Source organism: Microcaecilia unicolor, unplaced genomic scaffold (assembly GCF_901765095.1).
Source record: "Microcaecilia unicolor unplaced genomic scaffold, aMicUni1.1, whole genome shotgun sequence".
Lineage (NCBI taxonomy): Eukaryota > Metazoa > Chordata > Amphibia > Gymnophiona > Siphonopidae > Microcaecilia > Microcaecilia unicolor.
In genome coordinates this window covers 1-13,820 of record NW_021963048.1, presented here as the reverse complement: position 1 = coordinate 13,820, position 13,820 = coordinate 1, and positions in this window count along the sequence as shown.

The following is a 13,820-nucleotide window of genomic DNA, read 5'->3' as shown; positions in this document are numbered from 1 at the left end:
CAGTCCGCTATGGACGGTGCTCTACTGTCTCTCCAGTGCAGCAATATGGCTCTTTTCCCCATCAATGCTGCCCTCTGTAGGAAAGACCTGAGGGAGTGGGTCCAGCATACTTGAATTCTCCAAAAAGGAGTAGAGGTTGTCGCTGAATTTTATGACCCCAATATCTCCTAGTCTCACGCAGTATCTGTGCCCATAGCAATGTCGTGTGGCAGCAAGTCCAGAACATATGTCCAAGGGAGGCTTGAGCGAAACCACACCACGGGCAGATATCAGACTGTCCAAATCTCCAAAACCCATTTTAAAGACGTTTTTCTATGCAGTTCATCTGTAGTGCATCCAAATCACAAAGGGGCATGTCAGTGGCATGTTAGGGGGTGGGATTTGGACGTCCCCACAACCTGGACATTTTTCTGCCATAATGGAACAAAACAAAAATGTCCAGAGCTAACAGTTAGATGTTTTCATCTAGACCTGTTTGAATGACAACTAAGCCACAAAAAAGTGCCCTAAATGACCACTGGAAGTATTATGGCATGACTCCCCCCCACCTCCACCTTACTACCCCAGTGGTCACTGACCTTCGGCTACCCCCAAAAGATGTGAAAAAAAAAACAGTACATACCAGGCTTTATAACAGCTTCAGATGTTATGGCCAGTCCTATTAGAGTAGCAAGCAGATGCCTGGAATAGCCTAGTGGTCAGTGCAGTAAGAAGGCAACCCAGGCTGATATCCCACTCTAACTTGTTATACTTATGATATAAAGAGGGGCATAATCAAACGCGAACGCCCATCTCCGTGGGCGGCCATACGAAAGGGCGGGACAAACTGCATTTTTGGATAAAGATGGGTGCCCATCTTTTTTTCGATAATATGGGTTGTGCGGGGCAAATGCCTAGGATTTGGGCGTTTTTGAGCTGGGCGCTATTGGTTTTTAGCGATAATGGAAACCGAAGGCGCCCATCTCAAAAACGAACAAATCCAAGGCATTGGGTTGTGGGAGGGGCCAGGATTCGTAGTGCACTGGTCCCCCTCACATGCCAGGACACCAACTGGGCACCCTAGGGGGCACTTTTACAAATTACAAAAGAACATTAAAAGAGCTCCCAGGTGCATAGCACCCTTCCCTTATGTGCTGAGCCCCCCAAATCCCCCCCAACACCCACTGCCCACAAGTCTACACCATTACCATAGCCCTAAGGGGTGAAGGGGGGCACCTACATGTGGGTACAGTGGGTTTGGGTTTTTTTTATTTTTGGAGGGCTCAGCATTAAGCACCACAAGTGTAACAGGAAGGGGGGATGGGCCTGGGTCCACCTGCCTGAAGTGCACTGCACCCACTAACAACTGCTCCAGGGACCTGCATACTGCTGTGATGGAGCTGGGAATGACATTTGAGGCTGGCATACAGGCTGGAAAAAAAAAGTTTTGAAAGTTCTTTTTTTGTGGTGGGAGGGGGTTAGTGACCACTGGGGGAGTCAGGGGAGGTCATCCCCGATTCCCTCTGGTGGTCATTTAGGGCACTTTTTTGGGACTTGTTCGTGAAAAAAAGGGTCCAAAAAAGTGCCCTAAATTCTCACTACTGGCGCCCATTTTTTTCAATTAGCGGCCAAAGGCACCCATCTCTCCTTGGCCGATAACCACGCCCCAGTCCCGCCTTCACCACGCTTCCGACACACCTCCATCAACTTTGGCCGTTTCTGCGATGGAGTGCAGTTGAAGGCGCCCAAAATCGGATTTTGATTATACCGATTTGGGCGCCTTTGCGAGATGGCCGTCCATCTCCAGATTTGGGTCGAAATATGGGCGCCCATCACTTTCGAAAATAAGCTGGAAAGTGTCCCTGCCCCCCTTCACACACACTTCAGGAGGAACACTGGTTGTCCCTATCACATAGAGGCACTTTAAAAATTCTGACACTAGTATAAGACTTACTACATTGGTCCCCCGCTATTCCTGTTCTGTCTATTGATTCTATATTTCTTCCCAGAGTGCTTAGTTCTTTTCAACAAAATCTTCTTGTTGTCTTATCCTCTGGGCACATTAGGATGAATACTACTCAAAGTACTATTGTCAGTGTTACTGGTCCATCATTATGGAATGCTGTACCCCAACCCTTACAGCTAGAATTTTCATTTCAGAAACTTAAAACAGGACTAAATGTATTTATTTATTTATTGCATTTGTATCCCACATTTTCCCACCTCTTTGCAGGCTCAATGTGGCTTACAATACATCATGATAGGTGGAAATATAATTAGAAAATAAAGACCTTCCTATTCCAGGACGTTTTCAGCCTTTAGGCTATTGCGGGTAAATAATCTGTAGTTTTATGGGGCTTAACCACTCGCTATTGGCTATCTTGGGATGCATGGTAGAACAGTCTGGACACAAATGTTTTCTATCCTATTTCTTTACTATCTGCAATTAGATTGTAACTTTTGCTTTTCTTCGTTCTCTGATTTATTTTATGGATGTATGTAAACCACTCAGAATGACCCCCAAAAAACGATTAAACTTGAAACTACTGTCTTTGATTATGGGTTTATGTATTATGTAGTTGTTTCCTTCTTTCTTTTCTCTTATTAATCTCCCTCTCTGTCAGGAAGACCCAGGCGGGGTTGCCAAGGCTAGTGCTCCAGTGGATGGATGGGCTGGTGGTAATCTCAGGAGAGCTCTCTCTCTCTCTCTCTCTCTCTCTCTCTCTCTCTCTCTCTCTCTCCATCCATCCATCCATCCATCTATCTATCTATCTATATTTTTTTTTTCTGATGAATCAGTTGGTTAGATGCTAGGAAGGACTAGGGGTGAATCAGCTTGAGGGATAAGGGTTAATGGAGGGAATAATTTACTGAATGGAATATAATGAGATGATATATGAGGTGGGATATCATCAGTGCATTTTTTCTAGCGAAAAAGGTGCTGGTACTCAAATGCCAGGTCACCCTTCAGGGGTGGGGTGATCACTGAGGGGCCCACCCCACAATAGCCAGGCCCCCTACAACCAGTCACAGAATCTATGACAAGGTAGAATTGGTGTGTACATCCTGAGCTCTTTCATTAAAACTTGGGGATCGTGGATCAATTTTAGCAGACAATGGAAAAGGTGCCGGTACTCAGTACCCCCAAGTACCCCCTCAAAAAAAGCCCTGGATATCATTTCTGTTAACTTGTAATAGTGAATCACTCACCCCTCCCAAGGGGAGGAGGATCCCTCATTCAGTTGGTTACTGCATTTTTGTTCTCTGATTGTATGTGCATTCACTATTATTGTGTTGCCAAATTTAGTAAAAGTTCTGGCAAACAAAAAAAGAAGTAAATAACAATAAGGTGCATAAGACCCCTTTTATGAAGAGGCAGTACCCGTACTGCTGCTTTGCCGTACACCAATCCGGCCCTGTGCTGGGCTACTGCAGGAACCTGGAAGTAGTACCTGCCCCAATAGACGCTGAAAAAATACTGTTATTTTTTTAGGGCCGAGGGCTTACCCAGCAGGAATCGGGCAGCCCTGTACACTGCCCAGTTACCACCAGGTTAGAGTGGAAATCCTTACTGTCTCCTAAATAGGCAGCAGTAAGGCATCTCCTGGAAAATGGCTGTGCAGCAAGTGGTTTACTTACCACACGGCCATTTCCTTTTTTTTTTTTAAGCCTTTTATCTACTGTGGTAAAAGGTGCCTCGGCACACGGCAAATCCACGTGCCGGTGCTGCCACAGGGCCCCATTTACCGCAGCTTTGTAAAAGGGGCCCATAGAAGTCTAGATAATTTTGAGATAATATTATATACTAAATATGATTGTTTACTTCTGTTGTTTGCAGTAGGAAAGTATTCTATCCTGTGGATGATTGCCTATAATGAAAACAATTTTCTACAGGAATTAAGCTTGACCTCTGAGAAGCTCATTTTCTGTAGAAAGAGAAATCAAGTTTAAATGGATAAGGCAACCAAGATTCACAATGGAAATCTTTTGGCGCTTCAACAGAAGCAGCTGAGGGTCAGATGAAGGTGATATGCTGCAGATAAAAATGGGCATGGCTGTATAATTATCTAAAAAGGTGATCCCTCATCCACCTCCCCCCCCCCCCCCCCCCCAGCACATACATTGTTATATATACAATGAGTTGTTTCAGAAATAAATTATCTACTGTAATTTCAATTTTTTTTAAGTACAGCTGGTCTGATTTTTTTTTTTTAATTAAGAACTTACCTCATATGCCCAGAATGAGAAAAATAAAACCTCAACAAAGCAAGCTCAACATAACATCTTTTAATTAAACATATTACTGCTACTATTTTGAGATAAATTAAGAATATAAAAATTGATCAGAAAACCAAGTATAGAACATAGGTACAAAGAAAGATTAATAGAAAAATATGATGGCATTTATAATAAGAAAATGTATTTTTCCTTCACCAGATAAGATAAATACATCAAAAACAAAATATTTTCAAGGAACACACAGCAGCAACAGCATGAGTTGTAAATGGCTCATTTCTTTCCTTTTTGATTTTTTTATTATTTACTTTCTTATTATCCTAAACTTATTTCCCTCCAACACCAATATATATCTTCTTTAATTTTGTATTAAAGGAAGCCCAAGGAATTACCTGAAAGCAATATAACATTGCTCCAGCTGAACTGTATGTCATCTGAGTAGTGCATTTATGATGTGGGATGGGGTAGGGAGAGGGGGTGAAATGAAAAAAGGAGGTTTAATGACATGGAAATTAGTTTAAAGTTATTCATGTTGTAAGAAGGAAGCATTTAGTAGCAGTATTGGGAGATCCAAGTAAAGTTACTTAATTTATGTGGAGCTGCTGGATACAGGGCTGCTGTTAACCATGCTGGTGACCAGGGCAGAAAATAAAGAAGCCCCTCCCCCAATTCTCTCTCCTATCTCTTTATCCGCCATTGCAGTCATACTGACAGACCCTCACAAATTACAGAACAAGGGATCACAAATTAGAAATAAAAGTATGTAGACAAAATTGAACTGGGAACCTCAGCATGCACTGCAATACTGGAGAAAAAAAACAAAAGCACATTTCCTTTTCTACTTAACACAATAAAAAGACTATGCACATTTCCCAAAGCTAACATATTCCATTTAAAACATTCAAAATAAAATGATTTTCTACCTTTATTGTCTGGACATTTTATTTTTCCATCATGTTGGTTCCAATTTCTCTTTCCCGCTTTCCTGTCTGTCTTCTGCTAATTCTTCAAGCGGCTGTCCATTTGTCTTTTTTTCTCCTGTCATTTCATTTCCTCACTGCACCTGCCTCTGAAATATTGATCTTTCCATTTTAGCTCTTTTCTTTCTTTCTTTCTTTCTTTCTTTCTTTCTTTCTTTCTTTCTTTCTTTTCTGCCTCTGTACATTCAAATTTCATCCTCTTTCTAAATCTTTTCCTTGTTTTTACTTTTCAGATATCTATCACATTTCCATTTCCTTTCACCCACTAGCTCTCCCATTCCTCATCTCTCTCCTTCCCAGCCTATCATTCCTTTCCATCTTCAATCTACGCACCATTACCATATTTCTGTGCCTGTAATCACTGTTCTCTCATTTATTTCCTTGCCATCTCCACTCCCTGGGCCTCTCCCCATGCTTTCCACCATTCCCAGTGTCTCCCTCCTTCCACCCATCCAGCCCAGCATCTGTTCCTTCTTTCTCCCATCCTCATCCTCTAGCCTGATATCTCCCTATCCCTTTTACCTCCCACCACCAGCATCTTCCTGTCCCATCTCTCTCCCCTCCCCCATTGTTCAGCATTTTCCCCTTTCTCTTCCCTACCATCCATGCAGCCTTTCCCTCCCTCTCCCCATCCAACAATTCTCCCTCTCTTTCCCCTTGCCCAGCATCTGTCCATCCCTCCCTCCACATCGAACAATTATTCCTCCACCCCACCTAGCACTACCCTCACTCCCTGATCCCAAAAGTGCTCCTGTCTCCCCCCCCCCCTGACATGCTGCACCTTCCCCGCCACCCGCTGAAATGCTGCACCTTCCCCCCCCTCCCGCTGTGGTTTTTGCTCTCTCCCACCTCCCAGCCACCCGCCAGCGCGCCGCAGGCCCTCCCCCCTTCCATCCCCGCCAGGCGGCACCACAGTCCAGCTCTGCATTTCTGCAATGGAGCCACGTCTGTCAGCACGCTTCCTTCCAGCCGGCCTCACCTCCGATAATCTTCCTGAAGAGGCGGAGCCAGCACAAGCACTCGTAGCAGCGTGCGGACGGCCTCGGCACCGCGGTGCTGGACGGAGATGACAGCGGAGGGAGCAGGGAGGGAACAAAGCCTGCGGAGCGCCGGCGGGCGGCTGGGAGGACGGAGGAGGGAAAGCAGAAGTTGCGGTTTGGCATCTATGAGGTGCACCATTGCTGGGTGGGCCCGAGCCCAAAATGGGTGGGCCAAGGCCCACCCGTGGCTACGCCCCTGTTCTACAGGTTTTTTGGCTGCAATTTAACAGCAAGTGTTTTTGCCTATGGCGGTTCAGTCTTTGGTTAGCTTTATTTCTGTTTGCCAAAAATCTTGGCTGGTTCTATGGTCTTTCATCTGTTTCTGTTGCTGGAATTAGTTTGTGTCTAAAGTTCAGGGTTATAGTGGTTTGTACATGTATATTTTGGTAAGGAACATTATGGGGGGGGGGTATGCTAAGAATTTTGCTGTCTCCTATAGAACGGTACAGCTTCTGACTGATTATAAGAAACTGGTGACTTTCTTAAAGGCTTTAGAAGATATTTGCAGTTCATCCTTTGAAGTATGTTTGTTTCAGTTAGCTTTTTCTGTAGATTTGTTTTGGGGCTATGAGAGTTGGGGGACTAGTAGCTCCTTCTAAGAGAGCTGTGTGGTTAATTGGTTTATTTTCAGATGTGAGGTTGGACAGCAGAGAGTTGTGTTTTTCATATCAGAAGTTCGAAGACTGATTAATGTGAAATGGATTTTTGGGTTGTGTTGCACAGAGCAACAAAGATGGTTTATTGCCCTGTTGATTTAGCACAGTTATATATGCTTGTGAGACCTCATCTTGAAGGTTATTGGTTGGTGCATAGTGACTCTTCCCCTCTTACCTGTTTCCAATTTGCAGCAGTCTTCAAGTCTGCATAGGGTTTTTTAGGTATGGATCTGTCACCATATGGGACCCATTTGTTCAGAATTGGTGCTGCTTCAGTCATAAGCTTTAATCTTCTGGACAGAGCAGTGGGAGTCCAAGCATTACTTAAGTTATGTGCGACCTGTGAATGTGTACTATTTGTTCAATATATGTATTGTATTATTTTATTATTTTTGGAGGGACGCTTAGAAAGTTTTGGCCATTGAGTACCTTCAGAAAAGAGTGAATGGAGAGATAGCTAAATTTGTGGGTTCCTTGGGTGGTATGGTGCTCACTCACAAATTATTAGCAATTGATTGCCCAGGGTTTTACTGCTCTGATGGTATTTATTTATCAGAAATAGGATTACATATTTTTCTTGGTTCAATCCAAGATTTGTTGGAAACACTTTTTTGACCTTAGTTGGTCACAGCTTCAGATTTTGGGGGATCAATAACTAGCTGGAGGCTGTCATTGCTTTGGTGGGAAAAGAAAATGAATAATGGCAAGCAGCATGCATTTATGATATGAATTACTGTTTTCTTTGTGATTTCAGATGATTGTGTGTGAGACCTCCACAAGCTGAGCTGAGGTCTTGTCGACACCATAGGTCTCATTGGAATACATATGATGAATAACTAAACATATTTGATGGATTTTGGGCAGTTCGGCACTGACTAGCAACATAGATGGTAAAGTCATTTGAAAGTTGCTTGTTAACTTGTAGTTTGTAATTATTTTTGATTGGTTTACATTGAAATAAAGCTGTGGCCAAGTTTTCTTCTATGAAAGATGGTAGTTGTGTGGTTTAATTTGTGAGTACGGAAGTGGATGCGAGTGCCAAAGTTATGGGCAAGTTGATGCTGTATATACAATATTGGAAAAAAATGTGTTTTAAAAAATTACTACTACTACTACTTATCATTTCTATAGCGCTACTAGACGTACGCAGCACTGTACACTTGAACAAGAAGAGACAGTCCCTGCTTGACAGAGCTTACAATCTAATCAGCAATTATTGAAAGATACAGGTAAAATTTTAAAAAGTAAAATAATTTTCAGTCTCCAGTGTATGCATATTACTCCATGCATGTTCATTATGGTAGTCCTGAAAACCCAGCTGGCTAATTGTGCTTCCAGAAGCACTGCAGTAATTAAAATTGTACCGATTCTTACTGTATTCCTCCCTCTAGGGATCCAGCACATGACCCATGACTTGAATAAATATGGATCTGATGTAAAGGGACCCTTTTACCAAGCTGTGGGAGGGCTACAGTGGGCTTGGCGCATGGTAATTTGGCACTTCCTCTGGGCTACTGTGGAAGCTTGGTGGTAGTGCTGACTCCCACCGTGCGGCATTTCTGGCGCCAACAAATATTTATAAACTTTTAGTGGTGGGGGCTTACCAGGTGGTAATCAGGCAGTGCTGCACATGCTTCCCTTAGAAATGGCCGTGCAGCAAGTGTTACACTTACTGTACCACCATTTCCATTTTTAAATCCTTTTACCAGCAGAGGTAAAAGGATGCCTCGGTGTGTGGCAAACCTGCACGACGATGCCACCGCAGCGGCCCTTTTACTGCCGCTTGGTAAAAGGACTTCATAGTTTTGTATTCATTACTCTACAACCTATTTATCAGTGGATTTCATTTGAAAGGAGCAGAGGATGTCATGAAGTCTTGCTGTGGGCTGGTAGGGGATGAATCCTTTATTCTCAGAGGTTCTGTATAGGAATAAATTATATTTTTTCAGAGATTTATTAAATACATTTTAGGTTGAATCTTTTATAGTCAGAAATTCTATTTAACCTAATTTATAGTACTGTTTTAAAGTGGCAAATAACAGGACAAAAAAAATCAGCAATTATTGAAAGATACAGGTTAAACTTTTAAAAGTAAAACAATTTTCAATCTCCAGTGTATGCAGATTACCTCATGCATGTTCATTATAGTAATGCTTATAACCCAACTGGCTAGTTGTCCCTTCAGGAGCACTGCAATAATTACAAATGGGACAAGTGCAAGAGCATTTGATGCCATTGGTGAACCTTTGGCTGTTCACCCCCCCTACACACATATCCCGGGGCAGTTCAAGACCCTATTTCCAATATAGCCAGTATATCCCCTTCCCTTCTTCACTTCCTCAGTGAACAGTTTCTCCACTTCTCCTCTCTACCCCTACCCCCAGTTTGCTAGCACCTCATCTCCCCTTCTACCCCGCAAGTGTTCAACATCTCATCTCCTCTTCTGCTCCTACAATTCAACATCTTCCAAAATCCAAAAAGATATCTGTACTATGAATCAAATCTGTGTCTCCTTATTTTTAAGAAACAATGGAAGCCCTAGATGTAGGTGATCAATATTGTTCATATATATTCATAATTTCAACATATACTGCCAAAAAAATTAAATGATGGGCATCCATTGACATCTGTGGAAAGTTGATGAAATGCAGGATCAGCATCTTACCATGTTATCCAAACTTTCTATCTTGAGATCAACTGAAACATTATCCTTCATAAGAGTAATTTGACCCTCCGTTATCTGTTTACTGATGACTTTATCTCTCCAATTTGGGTCTCAGATTGCAATACCTTTTGATTCAAATTCTTAGACGTCTCCATAATCAACTGAAATTGTGCTGATAAGGTATAGAACTGCTAAGATATAGAATTATCCATTCTTACATTCCCTCCCACAATATATCTAATGTAATAAGGGAAGGCTTCATAGTGAAAGAAGACTTATTCAGTACATCTTGAAATGTCTGCTCTTCAGGTCCTAGTGCTGAAGCATTCTTCTAACCTTCTGTTGAGTCCGAAATGCTGGATAATAGTTGTAAAATTACTGTAATTGTAGCACCTTCCTGATCTTTCCAGAAGGTATGAGTGTTTCTTTGGAGGAAGCAGCAGTATTATCTGTGAGTATCTGATCCACTTGCTCTCCATCCTGTCATACAGGGTCTGCAAGTGGGGTGCAACCCTTTAGAGTCAAAGATACTTTATTACTAATTAGGAGCAGTGCCTCTAGTCCCCCTCCATACCCTACAGTTGGGTTTCCACACTAGGAACTTACAAAATCACTCCTCTGATGTCAAATTGGAGCATTAGCCCACTGGTCTGGAGAGATGATGGCATGAAACAGAAGTACACATCTTGCTCCTCTTTTTACCTATTACAAAAACCAGCAGAAGAAAGCCAAAACCAAAAACAACAACAAAAAAAAGCAATTTCCAATAGAGAGGACCTGAATAAAACTACCAGTCAGCCACCATCTTGCCCTCCTAACCAGATTTCCAAACTGACTAGAGATTCCCAATAGATTTCTTTCACCTTCATTTTCAATTAGGGATGGCAGTAATGTAATAAAATATACGTATTAGTTAGCAAATTTTATGTGTATAAAGAGCACACATTAGATCAACTGTTGATTGATACGTATACCTGCAGACATGTTTCACATGTGAAGCAAACTAGAAAACTGTACAAAAATTTGCAAACATTTCCAAAATTTGTCTGAAACAAAAAGAAAAATGTTGACATGCACATTCCTATAGCTATGAGGTCCTTTTACTAAGCTGTGGCAAAAAGGGGCCTGCGCTGGTGTCAGAGTATGTTTTTGATGTGCGCTGAAGCCTCCATTTACCACAGCGGGTAAAAGGCTGGGTTTTTTTTTAAAGAAATGGCCATACTGCAAGTGAAGCACTTGACGCACGGCCATTTCGGGGGCGTAGTACCAGAAATGGTGCGCACTGGGGGTAAGAACTACATCCGAGCTGCTGTACAGCGGTACATCTAGTTTAGCAAGTGGTAAGCTTGCGTTGGGCTAACCGCCACTTAGTAAAAGACCCCCTTTGCAACTACAATATTAGAACATTTAGTCCCTTTAGAAAAAAAAATAAATTTGTGGATGAACTTTTCAAATCAATGATTTTAATCATAAGACATTTTGCTAAGCTTCACTGGATGGTATATACTGTACTGTCACCTAGATAGAATGAAAAACAATTTTGTGTAGGCATGTGATGAGAGTGTGATTCTCTCCGCTCTGCTTATTGTTATGTTGTGTATAAATCACATTTTGTATAGGACTCAAGGAAATTTGGTTAGTCCTTATAAAAAAGACCAGAAACTGCTATTTTCTTTGATTGGAAATCTGTTCTTAGATATGTCCAAAGTATAATGTGTGCATTCCTGTAGCAGCTGGGGAGGTGAGTGATCCCATTATCGTTTCATCTGCCTGTAGAATACACTGCTAACAGAGAAACAGTTTTTAGTCTGCAATACCTTAGCTGTTGGTTAGTATAAGGTTGCTGGAAACTTCATTTTTCATTAAGTTCAATGTGTCTTTCATGTTTTGTAGGTCTGAGTATCATCATGTCTCACAAGGCTGAGTGAACTGTACTATACCAGTTCTGAATGTATTCCTCCCCCTAGGGATCCAGCACATGACCCACGACTTGAATAAATATAGATCCGATGTGCGTGTCCACGTCTTGTGTTCATTGCTCTACAAGCTATTTCTGTGGATTTCATTTGAAAGGAACAGAGGGTGCCATGAAGTCTTGTTGTGGGCTGGTAGGGGATGAATTCTTTATTCTCAGAGGCTCTGTATAGGAATAATTTCTATTTTTTCAGAGGATTTATTAAATACATTTGAGGATGAATCTTGTGTAATCAGGAATCCTATTTAACAAATTTTATAGTACTGCATCAGAGTGGCAAATAAGGATTTGAATCATGCCCTCTTTCTCAAAGAGCAAAGCAGTGCAAATGTATTTAATATTTTACACATGGAAATATATACCAACAACCATTTAAAAATAATCAGAACTCCTTTGGCACCTATTTAAAAATCAATCCCTTTTTGTCTCTTTACAGTCACCAGCAAAAATTGTTTAAACCTTCTTCATCTCCTAATTACCAAAATATATCCTTCCCTATCTCTTATCTACCGATCAGCTACTTAAGACATTTGTGCCCTATCAGAGTCATGGTCCTTTCATTGGACCACTGCACACTGAGGCAAAGATAAGAGACTTACGTAAGGCATGGCCATTCCTAAGAGTAATGCTCTTAAGTTTTTGAAAGTTATGCTCCTAAATTGATATCTACGAAAATTTGCTAGGGCTGAATCCATGACTTCAAAGCCAGTTAACTGTGTAAGAGAGCCTCCTAACTAGTTAACTGGCACTGACCATGTCCCTGAGGCAATTTCAGCAGCACTTACCTGGCTAGTGCTGCTGAATATCCCCTCTCACACCTAAAGATGATGAAAATGGTAACGGAATTCAAAAATGTGTGGGATAAGCATAAAGGAATCCTGTTCAGAAGGAAGGGATCCTCAGAAGCTTAGCGGAGATTGGGTGGCAGGGCCGGTGGTGGGAGGCAGGGCTAGTGGTTGGGAGGCCGGGCTAAGGCTGGGCAGACTTCTACGGTCTGTGCCCTGAAAATGACAGATACAAATCAAGGTCAGGTATACACATAAAGTAGAACATATGAGTTTATCTTGTTGGGCAGACTGGATGGACTGTGCGGGTCTTTCTCTGCCATCATCTACTATGTTACTACATTACCATGTAAAGACAATACCGGCTATTGTGTGGGCATTCCGAGGGCAGAGTCAGAGCAGAGTTGGCACTTAACTGGATAAATTAGCCCTTAACCTAAGTCAAGTAGTCAAATAGGACTGCATAAAAATAGCAATCCTATCTTTGAACAGTTTATCTTAACTGGTTAAGGACTAAATATCAGTACTTACCTGGCTAAGTGTCAGCCCTCTGCACATACTCGGATATTTAATGCTGGGTAACTGGATGTGGCCCAATATTGACTATCCAAGCATAATTTTGGCATTAGTGGTCAGCATTTTAAAAAGCTATTGTCAGCTGAATATTACCCTCTAAATTTCTAAATTTTAGAAGCATTAAAAGTGAGTGGCAATAGGGATGCTTTTAGAGTGGGGAAAAAGTTGCACAGCACTGATTTTGAGCACTAGGCTCAGAAATCTAGACAGTCATAAATTTATAAGCGTAACTTTTAAGCTCTTAAATTAAGATTAATTTTCAGCTGAAAATTTAGGGGCCCTTTTGAAACAGGTGGGAAATCAGGAGACGAAAGGCAAATTTTGGTTCCAAACAAGGCAACTTTATTGCTAGCAAGTGAACAGCACCGAGTAGCCTCGGGACACTGTGTGTCATAAATCATCTGACGCTTACATTTATACTTCCCTACTGGGCCTGCGCATTTGGCCCCTTACACGTCATACTTGTCATGCGCAGTAAACATTTGTAGTTCTTACAGTACAAAATTGTAGTCCCAGTACGTACACACGTCATAACACTGAAATGATACTGGCAAGAAAAACGAAACTTAGCAGCTTATTCTGTACACACACAATGCTCCTTTCTAGCACAGGAGATAAGGTGCGGCTCAGGAATGCAGGGGGGTGTCAGCACCCTCCAAGGTCGCCTATTCAGATGGCGTTGCTACGTGCAAGCTGGTCTTGTATAGGCCTTGCAAACTACTGTTACAAGCTATATATCTAATAGCCCTGCATTCTGTCTGTACATTAGTAAACAGCAAACTTGTCTTGTTAGTAAACAGTAAAACTGGATAAGGCACAAATGTCCAGTGCAGTAATAAGGTGTGGCCAAATAGCCAAAAGCAGAGGTAGAGTGCATAAGTAAAAGTCCATCAGTAGGCACAAAACATGAGGTTGTCCTGTTGCTCAG